This window comes from Macaca mulatta, chromosome 1 (genome assembly GCF_049350105.2).
Source record: "Macaca mulatta isolate MMU2019108-1 chromosome 1, T2T-MMU8v2.0, whole genome shotgun sequence".
Lineage (NCBI taxonomy): Eukaryota > Metazoa > Chordata > Mammalia > Primates > Cercopithecidae > Macaca > Macaca mulatta.
Genome location: NC_133406.1, coordinates 7,014,851 through 7,033,709, shown reverse-complemented (window position 1 = coordinate 7,033,709; position 18,859 = coordinate 7,014,851). Strand labels below are relative to the sequence as shown.

The 18,859-nt window shown below is 41.6% G+C and overlaps 1 pseudogene; it reads left to right on the top strand.

Moving 5' to 3' along the window:
* Positions 1-599: 599 nt before the first annotated feature.
* LOC100429232 (tubulin beta-8 chain pseudogene) lies at positions 600-1,475 on the top strand (annotated as a pseudogene).
* Positions 1,476-18,859: the final 17,384 nt, after the last annotated feature.

Sequence of the window (18,859 nt, the reverse complement as noted above, 5' to 3'; positions counted from 1 at the left end):
ATGTTTGTTGGCTGCATAAATGTCTTGAGAAGTGTCTGTTCATATCCTTTACCCACTTTTTGATGGGGTTGTTTTTTTCTTGTAAACTTAAATTCTTTGTAGATTCTGGATATTAGCTCTTTGTCAGATGGATAGATTGTAAAAATGTTCTCCCATTCTGTAGGTTGTCTGCTCACTCTGACAGTTTCTTCTGTGCAGCAGCTCTTTAGTTTAATCAGATCCCATTTGTCAGTTTTGGCTTTTGTTGCTATTGCTTTTGGTGCTTTACTGGCTTAATTTCCAACAGGGGAGGCTGCTGTCCTGTAACTTTGGGGGAGGGGGTCCACCTGCTCCATGTGTATGGTGAATGGTGCTTTCACCTCACGCATGACACTTGGCCTTTTGTGCATTGTGGCAGTGACCACTGCTGAGCGTATACCTGGCCGTCGAGTGACTGGCTATACTGTCTTACAGGTCAGAGTGTGGCCGGGAACAACTGGGCCACAGGGTACTATCCAGAAAGTGAGCAGCTGATGGAGTCAGGGATGGACACTGAGGCGGGAGGCTGAGAGCTGTGACTGCCTGCAGGGTTTCCAGCTGGCCCACTCCCTGGGTGGGGGATGGGTTCCCTTCTGCTCAGTAAGATGCAGGAAGTACCCAGATAGGATCAGCGTCCTGCCCTCGCCCAAGGTGTCAGACAGCGTAGTGGGGCCCTACAATGCCATCCTCTCAATCCACCAGCTCATAGAAAATGCACATGGAACCTTTTGTATTGATAACAAAGCACCGTACAATATTTGTTCCAGAACCCTACAACGGCCCACACCCTATGGTGACTTGAATCACCTGGTAGCTGCTACCATGAGTGGGGTCACCACATGCCTGCGCTTCCCAGGCCAGCTGAATGCTGACCTGCACAAGCTGGCCAAGAACATGGTCCCATTTCCCCGGCTGCTCTTCTTCATGCCTAGCTTTGCTCCACTGACCAACTGGGGCAGCCGGCAGTACCAGGCCCTGACGGTGGTTGAACTTATCCAGCAGATGTTTGATGCTAAGAATGTGATGGCTGCCTGTGACCCCCGTCATGGCTGCTACCTAACGGTGGCTGCCATTTTCAGAGATAGCATGTCCATGAAGGAAGTAGATGAGCAGATGCTCAATCTTCAAAAGAACAGCAGCCACTGTGCTCATCGGCTCCCTCACAATGTACAAACAGCCGCCTGTGACACCCCACCCAAAGGGCTAGAAATATCAGCCACTGGTATCAACACCACCATGGCCATCCGGGAGCTTTTCAAGCGTATTATGGAGAAGTTCACAGTCATGTTTAGGTGCAAGGCCTTTCTCCACTGGTACACATACGAGGGCATGGATGAGATGGAATTTATTGAGGCCGAGAGCAACGTGAAAAATCTTATGGCAGAGTACCAGCAGTGCCAGGACACCACGCCGAGGAGGAGGAGTTCGAGCAGTCTGCTGAGGAGGAGGTGGCCTAGAAGCTTTTCTGGGTAAAGGGGGGAAGCGGTGTGGATTCTTTAGTGTGTTCTGATAGCCATGTGTCACTACGCACTTTTTCTTTGTGTCTTTATATCTCTTCCTGTTGCACTTTAAAGCATTTTCATAGAATGTGATTTTACCTGATAAAGCATCCTTACAGCATCTGGTTTCACCTCCTACTTCTTTCTATTGGCCCTCTGGGTGCCGCTGCCAGATGGGCAGAGTGGTCCTGTAAGGCTGCAGCTGTCTTGGGCTTATCACATGCCCAGGAACAAGCATTCCAGTGGCTCCAGGAGGGGTCAGCATGGGCTGTGGACATGGCAGGAAGGCTTCATGTGAACCTGAGGCTGCCCTGGGCTTTGGGCAGCTACGTGGTAGGAAACCTGTTCCTGAAGGCAAGCCTTGGCTTATCCCACGTACTGAACTTCCAGGGGACCAGTTGGCCCTCTGTTTCTGGAACTTTAGAAGTGGCCGGTGAGCCCAGTGGACAATGTCCTCAACGTCCCACCTTAGGGTAGGAATGTGGCCAGACAGCTGGCCCTGAGCTGGCAATGAAGAGTGAGCAAGTAGGGCCCCAGGCACCCCTCACCATGATGGCCTGTGTGTGTCCGTGTGGCCTCATTCTCTTAATGAGGTGGGCATGGGGTGTCTGGCAGGGACTGGAGGGCAGGAATCAAGCCCCCTGTGTACTCACAGGCACTGAACCCCATGGAGAAGGGGATTAAGCCCTGGAGGCCACAGATGCAGTTGCTGGGGCTGTGTTCGGGGCAGTCTCTCTCCAAAGGCACAGGTGGGGTTTCCGGGCAGGACCTGAGGAGACGGGCAGGTGCTCACAAGTGCTGTTTCCCCCACATGGCAACCAGTGAGGAGAAAAATGCCCAGTGGAGGTCTGACCCGCCCCAGTCTGGAGGGCCGATGCTCTCTGGAAAGTTGGCTACTGACACTGTCTCTTGTCTCCCTGTCCCCCACTCCAAAATCTCAGGGCAAGAATAACCCAAGACTGTCAGGATGAGACTGGTGAGGGCGGCACCTTTGGGGATAGGCCCTTTAGCCCTGCAAAATCTCCTCCCCAGGCTTCTCAAGGAGCCTGGACTTCAAGGCCTGCTTTGGGGAAGCTGTCAAATAAGAGATGTGTGTGAGCTGGGTGCTGGGCACCACCAGGACAGTGCTCTTCTACCTGGCTCTTGCAGAACTCATCCATGGCCTGTGTGATGTTCTCTTGGTAATTCCCCCCACCCCCATCACACAAAGATGAAGCCAGCATAGCCTGGGGATGGGCAGACATTATGGGTTCCACCCCAGGTCCCCTGGGCCTATCCACCTGCCTCTGGTGTGTCAGGGAAAACGGGTGAGGCTCCTTTTTGTTCTCTGAATGTTTGCAATGGCCCATTGGGCCAAACGGGAACAGGCAGGCAGGGGAGTATCTCATCTTGAAGTAGCTCCTGGAAGCAGCTGGGAGGTGGGGGAGATTCCCCTCTACTCCCCCAACCTGTTCTCAGAACAGGAAAATGGGCCTCTGTGACCGCCTTCCTCAGTGGCTGTCACCCTCCGAGGGGTGTCCTTGCCCAGCCCAGCCCAGGTGTACACCCACCTGAGATGGCATTGCGTGGATCTGGTTGGGAAGGTTCACCTGCAGTGACCACTGGACTCTGCCCACACCCAGTGTCTCCACTCTCACATGGGGCCCGATGTTCCCCCTCCAGTGGTACAGGCAGAGTGGCAGAGAGGGCATCACTGCTGCAGTTCCCACCTGGGTCTGAGTGGGGGTCAGGCTTGGCATCCATGTATTTCCCGATTACTTGGTTCCATCTGGGGGCTTCACGGACGGTAATGATGTTCTTCCAGGCATCTTTTTCATATGCCAGCTGCAGGCCCGGGCTTCCCAAGTTTCTGGAGTCCCCCTTGCAGCCTGGCAACCATGGCGGGTAGTGGGGGAAGGACACTAAACCTACAGGCTCTGGGTATGTTCTCTACCCCTGGTGGCCCCTGGTTGCCCCTGGTTGTTTACCACCTTGGGTGAGAGTCGGCTTAGGATCTCAACATTCTTTTTTTTTTTTTTTTTTTTTTTGAGACAGAGTCTCGCTCTGCCGCCCAGGCTGGAGTGCAGTGGCGTGATCTTGGCTCACTGCAAGCTCCGCCTCCCGGGTTCACGCCATTCTCCTGCCTCAGCCTCCCGAGTAGCTGGGACTACAGGCGCCCGCCACCTCGCCCGGCTAGTTTTTTTGTATTTTTTAGTAGAGACAGGGTTTCACTGTGTCAGCCAGGATGGTCTCGATCTCCTGACCTCGTGATCCGCCCGTCTCGGCCTCCCAAAGTGCTGGGATTACCGGCTTGAGCCACCGCGCCCGGCCGGATCTCAACATTCTTATAGGACTTCAGAACTGTATAGACAGGGGCCCAGGAGGGAGCAGGGACTGGGACTGGCAGCTAACCAGTATAGTGGGGGTCATAGGGCTCAGTTTGGTCCCAGCAGGGATTTCAGGGAGGCTTGGATTTGCTGAAGGCCTTGAACAAGCTTGGGCTTGGATATAGGAACAACGTGGAGCAGGGGCCCTTACAGTATATATGTAATAAATTATATACATATATAAATTATACAGTATATGTGTATATACTGTATACTGTATATAATTATATACAGTATATAATAAATGTGTATAATTATAAACAGTGTATATAGTATATTATATATTATATACTATATGTAATATATATTACATATTATATATAATACTGTATGATAGTATATATTATATATTTTACCACTATATATTATAATGTTATATATATCTATTATATATTATCTATATATTATAGATAATATATTTTATATATATATTACCCAAATTAGCTTTTTGTCATGTATGTTGCAGATCTATTTCCCCTGTCTGTTGACTTTTGACTTTGAGGGATTTTTCTGTCATAGAAAGTTTTCATTTTTACGGAGTCAAATGCATCAGTCTTCTATTCAATGACTTCGTCATGGGTATGGTGTTCCAGTTTAGGATGATAAAGAAGTTGTAGATATGGATAAAGGGAATGGTTGTACAACACTGTGAATATACTGGATGCCACTGAACTGTACATTTAAACATAGTTAAAACGGTAAATTTTACGATATGTATATTCTACCACCAAAAAAGGACCAGGCTTAGATGTTTACATGTTAGGGGTTTGGAGTACTTCTAACATTTATAAATTAGAGCCCTGGAGGGGGAATAAAACACCCACATAAGAAAATATGGACTTCATAAATCTCCATGGCACCTCACAAGCCCTGCAGCAGAGGCTGTCTGGGAAAGCAGAGGTGGAAAATGTCACATAAACTTGAGGTCAGTGTGAGACCTCCCATCCCCTACTCTTGAACCAGATGGAGGAAGGCGTGCATGCAGGCTGACCTGGAGCGATGAGATGGGGGTGGCAGAGCAGTCCGCCATGAGCCTAGACTGTAAGTGCTCTCACATGCTCTCAGGCATGTATCAAACCAAGAAAGCAGGCTAGGAGGGTAACACATCCCCCTGTATACAGGGAGCCATGAAATATCTGAGCCGAACAAGTGATCCACAAGAGGACAGAATCAGTGTTACCTTTACACAGTGACCTGGCTCAAATAATTCCAGGTTGTCATTAACCAGGCCAGCTCCTGTTTCTCTCTGAGGTAGGTATAGTAGAGGGGGTACAGTGCAAGTTGAGGATAATGGAATAGAAAGCATGGTAGTATTTCTTCTAACTCTGTTATAAATAAAAAGTAAGGCCAGGCGCGGTGGCTCACGCCTGTAATCCCAACACTTTGGGAGGCTGAGGCGGGTGCGGGTGAATGATGAGGTCAGGAGATCGAGACCATCCTGGCTAACATAGTGAAACCCTGTCTTGACTAAAAATACAAAAAATTAGCTGGGCATGGTGGCAGGAGCCTATAGTCCCAGCTACTCGGGAGGCTGAGGCAGGAGAATCGCTTGAACCCAGGAGGCGGAGGTTGAAGTGAGCCGAGATCGTACTACTGCACTCCAGCCTGGGCAACAAAGTGAGACTCCATCTCAAAAAAAAAGTAAAAGTAAAACATAAATGCCCTTTCTCAGAGCCGAAATGTTAGGTGAAAAAAGGTTTGTCATCTGAGTCATGTGATGTGGACTTTAGCAGAGCAGTACACACATGGTTGTTTATCCTTTCTCTGCATGTTGTGCGCTTTCAATTTTATAAGGTATCTGATCCACTCATCTCATCATACTAGCTGCAAACAAGGCTGCTGAATGTCACACCAGGTGGCCACCATGCCTGTGAAGGGCAGAAACGGGACAGCCAAATAGCTGGCAGAGGCCAGCTAGGAAGTACCCGATGCCCTTTTCATAGAGCGCTCCACGCTTAAAAGACAAAATAAGCAAATGCCAGGCTGCCTCACTAGTTATCCTCCCAAATAAAAGAAGTTACCCCTCCAGGGAACATGTGTGTGTACACATCTAAGTACATGCACACAGCTACATGCAAAAGGGAAAGGCTGGGAAGGAACCAAATCTACCTCTGAACACCAGTTACTTCTGGGGAAGGGGCAGGTGAAGCCGACTGTCAGCATTACTCACCTTTTCAACTGATGAGCTTGCATCAGTTTTGGCAATTTTTTTTTAAACAGGCAATTTGTACTCCTTGGGTGATCACACAGGTCCCGCGAGACTGAACCACCACTAACCACCTGCACCACTTCCCATGAGGCCAACTAATGACTCCCTTCAAAGCTCAGCCCTCCCACCCACCTCCCAGTCCTGTCCCATGCAGGGGGCTACTGGCCTCCTGGCACACAGGGGTCCTGGCCAAACCCACCCCAGATTCCTGGTGAAACCAGCATGTATCCAAGGACCTTTCCCCAACCTGGGCCATGTGCCCATTGGATAAACATACCTGTGCTTACTCCCCCAGGACAGACACTCCCTTTTCTTACAGTTGGAATGAGGGATGGGGAGATTTGATGGTGTCCTCTACAGGTTGGATGTTAATCTGATGTGGTACTGTTGGAGAAGCTTGCCTGAGTCGGGTACATTCTCAGCCTGTGGTGTGTGCTGCCTCCTCAAGCCGCAGAAGTCCCAGAAGGTAAGTGCTACTGCAACCCCCACGTCCTGGTGAGCAGAGGTCAGGTGATCTGCAGCCAGCCAAACAGCTGCTAAGTGGCCACAGGCTGGATCTGTGTCTCACTTGCAGAGGCCCTGCCTGGCTGCTGGGGCTGCCCTGGAGACTCATCCTGCCACCTCCTCCTCTTCCCTCCACAGCTATACCAGCTTCTATCCATAGCTGCGCTCCGGGTGGGGAACACCTATGGACGCACCAGGGTGCAACTACTCAAAGACTCCAGCGTGCGTAATATACTGTATATAATTTATTACATATATACTGTATTATATATACATATATACTGTATAATTACTGTATACACATATACTGTATATAACTATATACAGTATATAATATACAGCATATTGTATATAATATATACAGTATATTGTGTATAATATATATAAAGCTATCCTAAATTATTAAAAGACCAGAAACCAAATTGAAAAATGGACAAAGGATGTAAAGAAACAGTTCAAAGAAAAATGTAGATTTTAAAATATTTGCTTTTTTTAATATTGTGGTAAAATATGTGTAACAGAAAACTTACCATTTTAACCATTTTGAGGTGTACAATTCAGTGGCATTAAGTACAAATACATTGTTTTGCAACTATCACCACTTTCCATTTCCAAACCCATTTTATCCCAAAGTGAAACTCTGTATCCGTGGAACAATAGCTCTCCGTTTCCCTTCCCCCCATTCCCTGGCAACCACCATCCTACTTTTTGTGTCTATGAATTTAACTGCTCTAGCTACGTCATAAAAATGGAAGCGTATGGTATTTGCTTTCTTTGTGTCTGGCTTAATGTACTTAATCTTTTCAAAGTTTATCTGTGTTGTAGGATGTATTAGAATTTCTTTTCTTTTTAACACTGAATATCATTGTGTGTATTGACCATATTTGCTTACCCATTCATTCATCTGTGGATGGACATTTGGGCTTTTTCTACCCTTTGGCTATTGTGAATGCTGCTATAAACATGGGTATCTGTGCAAATTCCCACTTTTAATTCTTTTGGGTATATACCCACAAGTGGAATTACTGGCTTGTATGCTGATTACTGTTCTCCACAGTGGCTGTGCCATCTTACTTTCCCACCAGCAGTGTGCAAGAGTTCTGACTTCTCCACATCCAGCATTTGCTGTTTTCTGGGTTTTTGTTGTTTGTTCTGGTTTGTTGTTGGTTTTTTTGATGGTGGCCATACTTATATGTGTCAGTTGGTATTGCATTGTGGTTTTGATTTGCATTTTCATGATTAGTGATGCTGAGCACTTTATCCTGTGCTTAGTGGTCATTTGCATATCTTCTGTAAAGGAATGTATATTTTAAAAGCTTTGCTTATGTTTAAATTTGATTATTTTGTTGTCGTTGCTGAGGCCTTTATATAGCCTGGATATTGATTACTTATCAGATATATAATGTGTGGATATTTTCTCCCCCTCTCTGAATATTGTATTTCAGTCTATCGATTGTATCCTCAGACACATAAAAGTTTTTAACTTTGGTGAAGTTTATGTATTTTCGTTGTTCGTCATTGTGCTTTCACTGTCGTATCCAAGAAATTATTGCCAGATTCTATGTTATGAAACTTTTGCCCTATGTTTTCTTCTAAGGGTTTTATAGTTTTAGCTCTTACAATTAGATGTTTGGTCCATTTTGAATAAAGTTTTTTATATGGTGTAAAGTAAGGGTCCAACTTCATTATTTTCCATGTGAATATCTATTTTTTTTCTAACACTATTTAAAAAATGCTGTCCTTTCCCCCATTGAATAGTGTTGGCTCCTTTGTTAAATATCATGACCATAATTTTTGGTTCTTTATTTCTGTTGCATTGGTCTTTATGTCTGTCTCTATGCTGGTACAACATTGTTTTGGGTACTGAAGCATTGCAGTAAGTTTGAAACCAGGAGGTCTTAGTCCTCTAACTGTTCATTTTTAAGATTGATTTGGCTACTTGGGTTTTTTTTTTGAGACTTCATCTGTATTTTAGAATAGGTTTTTCTATTTTTGCAAATACTGGGATTTTTATAGGGATTTTATTGAATCCATAGATGACTATAGGTAACAATGGCATCTTGACAAGGTTTTATCTTCAGTCCATAAACACATGATGTCTTTTCATTTATTTGTGTCATGTTTAATATCTTTCTGCAATGTTTATAGTTTTCACCGTACAGGTTTTTCATTTCCTTGATTAAGTTGGCTTCTAAGTATTCTTTGATGCTATCATAAATGATACTGTTTTCTTGATTTCTTCTTCAGATAGTTTATAGAAATACAACTATTTTTTGTATATTGATTTTGTATCCCACAGCTTTGCTGAATTTTATGTATTGCATCTGACAGTTTATTTCACAGAAACTAAGTTTTTTTTTTTGTTTTTTTTTTTTGAGATGGAGTCTCGTCTTGTTACCCAGGCTGGAGACCAGTCGTGTGATCTCGGTTTCCTGTAACCTCCGCTTCCCAGGTTCAAACGATTCTCTTGCCTTGGCCTCCCGAGTAGCTAGGATTACAGGCGCCTGCTACCATGCGCAGCTATTTTTTGTGTTTTTAGTAGAGATGGGGTTTCATCATGTTGACCAGGCTGGTCTCAAACTCCTGACCTTGTGATCCGCCCGCCTTGGCCTCCCAAAGTGCTGGGGTTACAGGCGTGAGCCACCACACCTGGCCAAGATTTTTAATATATAAGATTTATGTCATCTGCAAATAGATAATTTTACTTTTTAAAAAATTGGAATATCTTTTATTCTTTTACTTGCCTTATCTTTATAACTAACTAGAACCTTCAGGACTATATTAAATAGAAGTGGCAAAAGCAGGCATCCTTGTTTTAGCTCTTAGGGTAAAAGCTTTCGGTTTTTCACCATAATTTTAGCTGTCTTGTTGTTATTATTTTTTTTTTAATATAACATATTATGTTAAGGTGTTTTCTTTCTTTTTATAGTTTATAAGCATCTTTTATCATGAACATGGGTTAAATTTTGACAAGTGCTTTTTCTTCTTTAAGATGATCACAGATTTTTTTCTTAATGTGGTATTACACTGATTTTCATGTGTTGCAATGTGCTTTTATTTCAGGAGTCAATTCTACTCATTCATGGTGTATAATCTTTTTAATGTGCTGCTAAATTTGAATTGCTGGTATCTTGTTGAGGATTTTTGCATCAGCATTTGTAAGGGATGTTTGTTGGTAGTTTTCTTATGGTGTCTTTGGCTTGGTGTCAGAGTACTGGCTTCATAGAATGTTAGAAAATATTACCCCCTCTTCAACATTCTGAAGGAGTTTGAGGAAAACTGGTGTTAATTCTGCTTTAAACATTGGGTAGAATTCAACAGTGAAGCCATCTGGTCCATGGCTCTTCTTTGTTGCTGGGTTTTTGGTTACTGATGAATCTTCTTGCTGACTCTCCTTGCTCAATAGGTTTACTCAGCTTTTCTGATTCAGTCTTGGTGTTTTGTTTCTAGGAATTTGTTCATTTTTATTTAGGTTATTCAATTTTTTTGGTGTACAGTTCTTTATGGTACTCTTACATCCTTTTTTAACTGTAAATTTAGTAGTAACGTACCCATTTTGTTTCTGAGTTAGTAATTTGAGTATCCTCCTTTGTTGTCAATCTAGTTAAAGATTTGTCAGTTTTGTTGATGTTTTTCAGAGAATAAACTCGGTTTTGTTTTTTTTTTTAAATACTGTTTTTCTATTCTCTTATTTCACTTATTTCCACTGCTATCTTTATTTTTTCTCTTGTGCTTTTAGTTGTTCTGTCTTTTCCCCTCTGTTTTTAGTTCCTTAGGTGTAAAGTTAAGTTACTGATTTGATATCTTATTTTTTAATCATTTATAGCTATAAATGATTTTTTTATAGTACAGCTTTTGATGTATCTCTTAACTTTTGGTACTTCATATTTTTAATTTGTCTCTAGATATTTTCTATTTTCTCTTGCGATTTCTTCTTTTATGCAACCTTGAGTGTTTAATACCTGTATTTTTGGACCTAAAATGTGTAGCCTACAGAATTTTCCTGATTTGTTACAATTTCATTTGTTGTAAGTTTTTATTTCAGAATTAAATGTATCAATATTTGTTATGTTCTCATAAACTTTGTAATACATGGAGATGCCTGGTCCACATACATAAGCTTCTACATAAATATTATTTTGAAGCATTTAACCTTTTAATATTCCAAATGTCTAAAAGAAATTGAGATTTGGGTTTCTGGGATGAAATCGTGGTAGTTGACTAAGAAATGCTTAAAAATTAGACAAAACTTTAAGTTAAATTTTACCTTCAACATTCAACCTGAATGAGTTGCCCTGTATTGCTGTTAATAAAAAATAAGTCTTATTGTTATAAAAGCAAACTTCAGAGAATGTTCCTCCCACCCTGCAGTTGACATCTCAATTAAAAGCTGCACAAAATCTTTATGGCCTTCTGCACTTATTACTTTAGAATTCCAACTTTTTCTAGTTAAAAATTTTCTAAACAGAATCCTGTGTCTTTAAAAGACAAATGAGTTTTTAGTTGAAATGCTTAAGCAGCTTTGGAGAAGTTAAAACACTTGTGCTTATTCTTGCCTTAACTAGTTTCTTTAACATAACTACATTTTAAGAATTTGATTTAATGTTAAATTCCTCTAAACTTTGGTTAAGAAGCAGAAAGCATTACATGAGATGCTTGTTGACATATGCTTTCAAGGAATCTCTTTTAAAAATGTTAAAGGTGGAACTATTTAACATAAAATTAAATCTTTATGTGTTTGCATTATTTGAAAAATTATGTCTCACAGCTTTTTAAATGCCCAAGTATGATACATATTTTCCCCTTGTAATATGAGGATAAATAATTGTAGTTACCATGAGCTAACTACATGCCACATGACATGCTAAACTTTTTCTGCATATTTATCTCCTAATCTTCAGAATTGTCTAATAAGTTTGGCAGTTTTATTATCTTCATTTTTTATAACCATTCTTGATTCATTAGTCTCATCATTTTTCTGTTCTTGATACTTTACATATGTTTGTTTGTTCATGTGCTTTTATTTCTAATAATAAACATTTAGAAATTAGAAAACTGAGATTTTTATAGTGGAATAAATTGTCCATGGGACACTCAGCTATAAGACGCAGAGCCAGGATTAAAACTGGTGCCTATCTGATTCTAAAACCTACGATGGTAACTACTATAATTGCAGAAAAACTTACTTGATCATTCTCCGTGAATTAACTTATCTGTCTCTTTCTCCTCTCACTCTTCATTTTTTTCTTTTCTTTCTTTCTTTCTTTTTTTTTTTTTTTTTTTTGAGACAGAGTCTTGCTTTGTCACCCAGGCTGTAGTGCAGTGGCACCATCTCAGCTCACTGCAAGCTCCGCCTCCCGGGTTCAAGCGATTCTCCTGCCTCAGCCTCCCAAGTAGCTGGGACTACAGGCATCTGCCACCACGCCCGGCTAACTTTTTGTATTTTTTAGTAGAGACGGGGTTTCACAGTGTTAGCCAGATGGTCTCGATCTCCTGACCTCATGATCCACCTGCCTCAGCCTTCCAAAGTGCTGGGATTACAGGCGTGAGCCACTGCGCCTGGCCATCATTTTTTCTTAGTACTCATTACTACTTGGGGGGTGTGTGTAGCTTTTTTTTTTTTTTTTTTAATAGAGATGGGGTCTTGCCGTGATAATCATGCATGTATATTTTTAACTTGCTGTCTCTCTTGCTCTTTTGTTCACTGTTCTCCTGAAAGAGTTAAGGCATTTGTATGTGGTTTGTAGGTACTGGTTGATACTTGAATGAATGAATGTAATTAGTGTATTCTGTATACTATCAGGGCGTATATTATTAAAGATGTGATACATTTCATGATTTCCTCTCTTTATGTTGTTATTCCTATATTGCAGCAGTCCCCAATCTTCTCGGCACCAGGGACTGGTTTCATGGAAGACAACCTTTCCATTAACCGGGCAGGGGGATGGTTTCAGGATGATTCAAGTACATTACATTTATTGCATACTTTATTTCTATTATTATTGCATTGTAATATATAATGAAATAATTATACAACTCACTATAATGTAGAATCATTGGGAGCCCTGAGCTCGTTTTCCTGTGAGTAGACAGTTCCATCAGGGGTGATGGGAGACAGTGACACCCAAAATGTAGTGTTTATGTCCAGTCTACTCCCTAATCTTATTTTGGTTGCTGTCACTGCAAAAAACGCTGTTTCACAAAGACAGGATGTTGGAAATGGAAGCAGGTGTTTCAGTGATACTATTGACAAGGAAATGTCAGTGCTCCTATGGAGAACAGAAATGGCTTCACTGTCCTTAAGTTTTACATAATAACATTTGCTATTATTGGTCCTTCTCTGTGTTCTTTTTTTTTTTCCCCCGATATCTCTTCTCTCTTCTTCCTCCTCTTAAATGGTACATATAATCCTGTTCTTTTATTTCTAAATTTGTAAATGCTTTTCAATGCCTGCAGGTCTTTACTGATACCTCTACAATCATTTAACTCCAATTCCATTTCAGTAGCTAAGCTGCCTATCTGGAATTTCCATTGGTTGTTATACTTACCACAAGGTTGATAAATCTGAAATTCGGTGCTATAGATAATTTTCTTGCGGTAGTCTAAAAATATGTTCAAAATTATTTGAAACTCAAAAAGCATGAGGGATCTTCAAAAAGTACATGGGAAATGCATATTTTTGCATAGATTTCAAAAATATTTTGCACTCGTACTAACTTGTTATAACATGTCTGAACAGGATCTAATTTGAGGAATTATAATAAGAAAACTAAAACATCAATTTGAAAAGAGGTCCCATTAGAGGAACATGAATTCTGCTAAAATTAAAGCTAGAATAAACATCAAATTTATGGCGATTTGGGGTGAAAGAATCGTAAAATCACTGATTCTTTGTGACAAGTTTATGAGGACAATGCCCCCCAACATTTGCAAGTTTACAAATGAGTCACTCATTTGAAGAAGGGATAATAAGATATTGAAGATAAAGCCTGCAGTGGCAGACAATTCACATTAATTCACCAGAAAAAAAAAATCAATCTTGTTCATGCCCTGCTTTAGAAATGACAACAGCATAAACAGCCAACACCATAGCCATCTCAATTGGTTAAATTTACACAATTTTGAAAAATTTTCCACTCAATAGATTTGAAAATTCTTGTTCCCAGGTCAGTTGCAGACAAGAGCAGAGCTTTCAACTGAAATTTTACATAAGTGGAATCAAGATCTTGAAGCATCTCTTCAAATAATTGTAAGAGGAGGTCAAACACAGCTGTTCCAGTGAAATCTTCAAGACAAAACACAGTCAAAGCGATGACTACGAAGAGGTGAAAGTGGTCTAGTCACAGCAAAAGGTGACTGGTTTAGAACAAAGCTCATAGCAACAGTGTCTTAGGATGCTCAAGGCATTTTGCTTGTTGACTTTCCAGAGGGCCCAAAACAAAAAACCCCAGTAACAGGTGTTATGAGAGTATTTTGAGAAAGTTAGCCAAAGCTTTAGAAGAAAAGCTTCCAGGAAACTTCACCAGAGAATTCTTCTCTGCCACAACAATGTTCCTTCTCATTTCTCTCATCAAAAAAAAAAAAAAAAAAAAAAAAAAAAAAAAAATTTTGCCAGAGTTTCAATGGGAAATTATTAAGCATCCATCTTTTAGCCCTGATTTGGCTGCCACTAACTTCTTTTTCTTTCCTGATTTTTAAAAAACTTGAAAGGACACCCATTTTTCTTCAGTTAACAATGTAAAAAAGACTGTCTTGACATGGTGAAATTCCCAGGACCTTAGTTTTTGGAGGGCCGGTATTACTGCTCATAAAAGTGTCTTCAACTTGATGAAGCTTATGTTGAGAAATAAAGTCTCTATATTTTTGCGTTTTGTTTTCATATTTCACAAACTTACTGAAGTCTTTTCATAGACCCTAATTCTCTTCTTCCTGAAAGTATATCCAGCTTAATCATCCTTTCTGGTGAATAGAATATGTTGGAAATCACCATGTATGACTTCTGAGTCTCGGTCATAAAAGATTTTACCACTCACGCTTTGCTTTTTCCGAAGTCACTCATTCTGGAAGAAACCAGTAGCTATTTGGTGAGAACAATCAACACAGGCATATTCATAGTGTACTACAACCTTCAACCCCGGGCTCAAATGACCCTCCAGCCTCAGCGTCCTGAGTAGCTGGGACGACAGGTGCGTGCCACCACGTTTGGCTCTACGCTTCTTAACTCAGACCCATCCTACCAGTGCTTCTAGTGTCCTAACATTTGCTGAATTCCACTTAAGTGGCCTATGAGGATTTGCATTCTTGGTTTTCCTGAGCCTTATTTGAGTTGGACAGAAGTGAGAGGGAAGGGGACAAAAGACAGCAAAGAGGCCAGAGAGTCTCTCTCTGCACATGTCCCTAGTCCCCCGACACCCCACTTTCATAGGAAAGAAAAGGGAGCAGGGCATGAAAAGAGGAAAAAAGACCAGGATGGAAAATAAGGCAGTGCTTATGGAGGCTGCTCTGTAGTGACCATCGCCCTCCTGAGGTGAGGAGGACAGGAGCTCACATTTCAAGCACTCGGATCGTAGATTTTAGGTGACGGATGACACCAGGGATTCTGTCAGTGATACAGCCCTGAAGGTGGGGAAAAGCCTGTCCACAGCCCTTGCTACAGGAGCTGAGGCTTCAATATGCCTTTATGTATGTTTGTGAAAATGATGTTCAAAACCCAATCTATCTCCCAGTGAAGATCATACTTTTAGTCAATTGGAGGCCAACGTGAAGTGAGGAGCAATTATTTGGAAATAAATTATCTGCTGGAAAAGAGTAGCAAAACTGATCACAGAATGTGTGACTATCCGTTTGTGGATGTCACCAAGACACTGAATAATTGTAAAGGTCTTGGCAGGCCGAGGCAGAAGGATAACTTGAGGCCAGGAGTTTAGGACTGTGGTGAGCTGTGATTGCTTCACCACACTCCAGCCTGGGTGACAGAATGAGACCCCGTCTCGAAGAAAAAAAAAAAAAGGCAAAGAATAATCATGAAGGGAATTTAAGACTATTGCCGTGCCATCACGGTGACTCTAGCGTGTGGTCTCAGGGAGGCCTGGTTGCACCACACAAGCGACACTGTGTCCTAAGACCTTTCAGGTGCACGACTGAAGATGGACACAATTAAGCCTCTAATGAATCTCCTATGATGCCTTTGTTTCAGGTGAAGAAAGAGGTTCTGAGAGATTGACATACCCAAGGTCACACAGCTAATAAGTGGCAGAACTAATATTCAAATCTGTATTTCTCTAATACCATAGTTCTAGAATAGCTTTCACTATAATGGGCACACTTATTTATTAATTTATTTTCCAATATTTATTGAGCTTTGGGCAAGCAGGGATAAGACAGTGCTGCTTTCAAAGACCACCCCCAGTCTGCTGGGGTCCTGAAGCACACTACTCATGTTGTAGTGAGCCAGGTGGTAAAGGCTAGGACTGGGGACTCCAGACCCAGCACGAAGAATGTGGAAGGAGGTCAAGGCAGAGGAGAGTATGCCTGGGACAAATTCTAAAGACAAGTAGGCATCGGCCGGCAGCAACAGTGAAAGGGGGGCTTCAGCTGAGGAAACAGCATGGAAATTGATGAATGGGAGAAAGATCCAGGGAAGAACAAGTAGCTGTGGAGGCCAGGGGTGTGTGCAGTATGGGAGGCCTCTGGAGAAGGCACAGGATGAGTGGGAGAGGAGCTGAGACTAGGTCTGAACTCTTGATGTGTCAGGCTAGGGAAATGAGAATTTATCCTGCCACAAATTGGGGCACCAGCAAAATATGTTTAGAGCGGTCAGTCTGTGGTTAAATGAGTATGTTGGGAAGAGCTCTCGAGTCGTCTTGGATGCTGGCAATATTGGAGGCAAGAAGATTGTTTCAGAAACCAGAAGAAAAGATGATAGGCATGAGAGGTGCTACACAAAAGCACTGGGGGTGTACAGGATGAATATATTTGGAAATAATTTAGAGGGAGCAGTAAAAATTGTTGCCTGTTGGGTGATGGGGAGACAATGGTAACTCACAGGTTTCTGGGGTGGGTGATTAGCGGGTTGGAAGGGTGGTCCCACCATTGTGAAAGTAGGTACAAGGTAGTGGATGGAAGAGGTAGTTAAGGGGGTTGAACTAATTTACACTCCCACCAACACTGCAAAAGCGTTCCTATTCTCCACATCCTCGCCAGCCTCTGTTGTCTCCTGTTTTTTATGATCGCCATTCTAACTGGCGTGAGATGGTATCCCACGGTGGTTTTGATTTGCATTTCTCTAATGACCCGGGATAGTCCTGGCACATTTTCAATCTCTTTTTTTTTCAATTTTTAAAAAGTTTTATTTTTAATTGACATACAGTGGTACATATTTATGGAGGTACAAAGGGATGTTTTGACACATATAGAGAGGGTTTTAAATTGTCAATACATGTTTGAGAAATATTTTCAGCTTGGGCCCAAAGGTAGAATATTTCCTGAGTCCTTACATATCTGATAATGATTATCTATTTCTTCATAAGTTGAACAAACAAGATTTCAGGGTAAAAGAAAAATTCTTCAGTCATAACATTTCCACTCAAAACTCTATAGTCATTAATACATCAATTTGATTTTTAATGTAATAAAGAATAAATATGAATCAGAGTTTTTAAATATCATTTTCTATTTTTCTGGTCAATATTTTTTTTTTTATTACTATACTTTAAGTTCTAGGGTACAGGTGCACAACGTGCAGATTTGTTATATATGTATACATATGCCATGTTGGTGTACTGCACCCATTAACTCGTCATTTACATTAGGTATATCTCCTAATGCTATCAATCCCCCCTCCCCCCTCCCCCACACAATAGGCCCTGGTGTGTGATGTTCCCCTTCCTGTGTCCAAGTGATCTCATTGTTCAATTCCCACCTATGAGTGAGAACATGCGGTGTTTGGTTTTCTGTTCTTGTGATAGTTTGCTGAGAATGATGGTTTCCAGCTGCATCCATGTCCCTACAAAGGACATGAACTCATCCTTTTTTATGGCTGCATAATATTCCGTGGTGTATATGTGCTACATTTTCTTAATCCAGTCTGTCACTGATGGACATTTAGGTTGATTTCAAGTCTTTGCTGTTGTGAATAGTGCCGCAATAAACATACGTGTGCATGTGTCTTTATAGCAGCATGATTTATAATCCTTTGGGTATATACCCAGTAATGGGATGGCTGGGTCAAATGGTATTTCTAGTTCTAGATCCTTGAGGGATCGCCACACTGTCTTCCACAATGGTCGAACTAGTTTACAGTCCCACCAACAGTGTAAAAGTGTTCGTATTTCTCCACATCCTCTCCAGCACCTGTTGTTTCCTGACTTTTTAATGATTGCCATTCTAACTGGTGTGAGATGGTATCTCATTGTGGTTTTGATTTGCATTTCTCTGATGGTGAGTGATGAGCGTTTTTTCATGTGTCTGTTGGCTATATAAATGTCTTCTTTTGAGAAGTGTCTGTTCATCTCCTTTGTCCACTTTTTGATGGGGTTGTTTGTTTTTTTCTTGTAAATTTGTTTGAGTTCTTTGTAGGTTCTGGATATTAGCCCTTTGTCAGATGAGTAGATTGCAAAAATTTTCTCCCATTCTGTAGGTTGCCTGTTCACTCCGATGGTAGTTTATTTTTATGTGCAGAAGCTCTTTAGTTTAATTAGATCCCATTAGTCAATTTTAGCTTTTGCTGCCGTTGCTTTTGGTGTTTTAGACATGAAGTCTTTGCCCATACCTATGTCCTGAATGGTACTACCTAGGTTTTCCTCTAGGGTTTTTATGGTATTAGGTCTAACATTTAAGTCTCTAATCCATCTTGAATTAATTTTCGTATAAGGAGTAAGGAAAGGATCCAGTTTCAGCTTTCTACTTTTGGCTAGCCAATTTTCCCAGCACCATTTATTAAATAGGGAATCCTTTCCCCGTTTCTTGTTTTTGTCAGGTTTGTCAAAGATCAGATGGCTGTAGATATGTGGTATTATTTCTGAGGTCTCTGTTCTGTTCTATTGGTCTATATCTCTGTTTTGGTACCAGTACCATACTGTTTTGGTTACTGTAGCCTTGTAGTATAGTTTGAAGTCAGGTAGCATGATGCCTCCAGCTTTGTCCGTTTGGCTTAGGATTGTCTTGGCAATGTGGGGTCTTTTTTGGTTCCATAAGAACTTTAAAGCAGTTTTTTCCAATTCTGTGAAGAAAGTCATTGGTAGCTTCATGGGGATGACATTGAA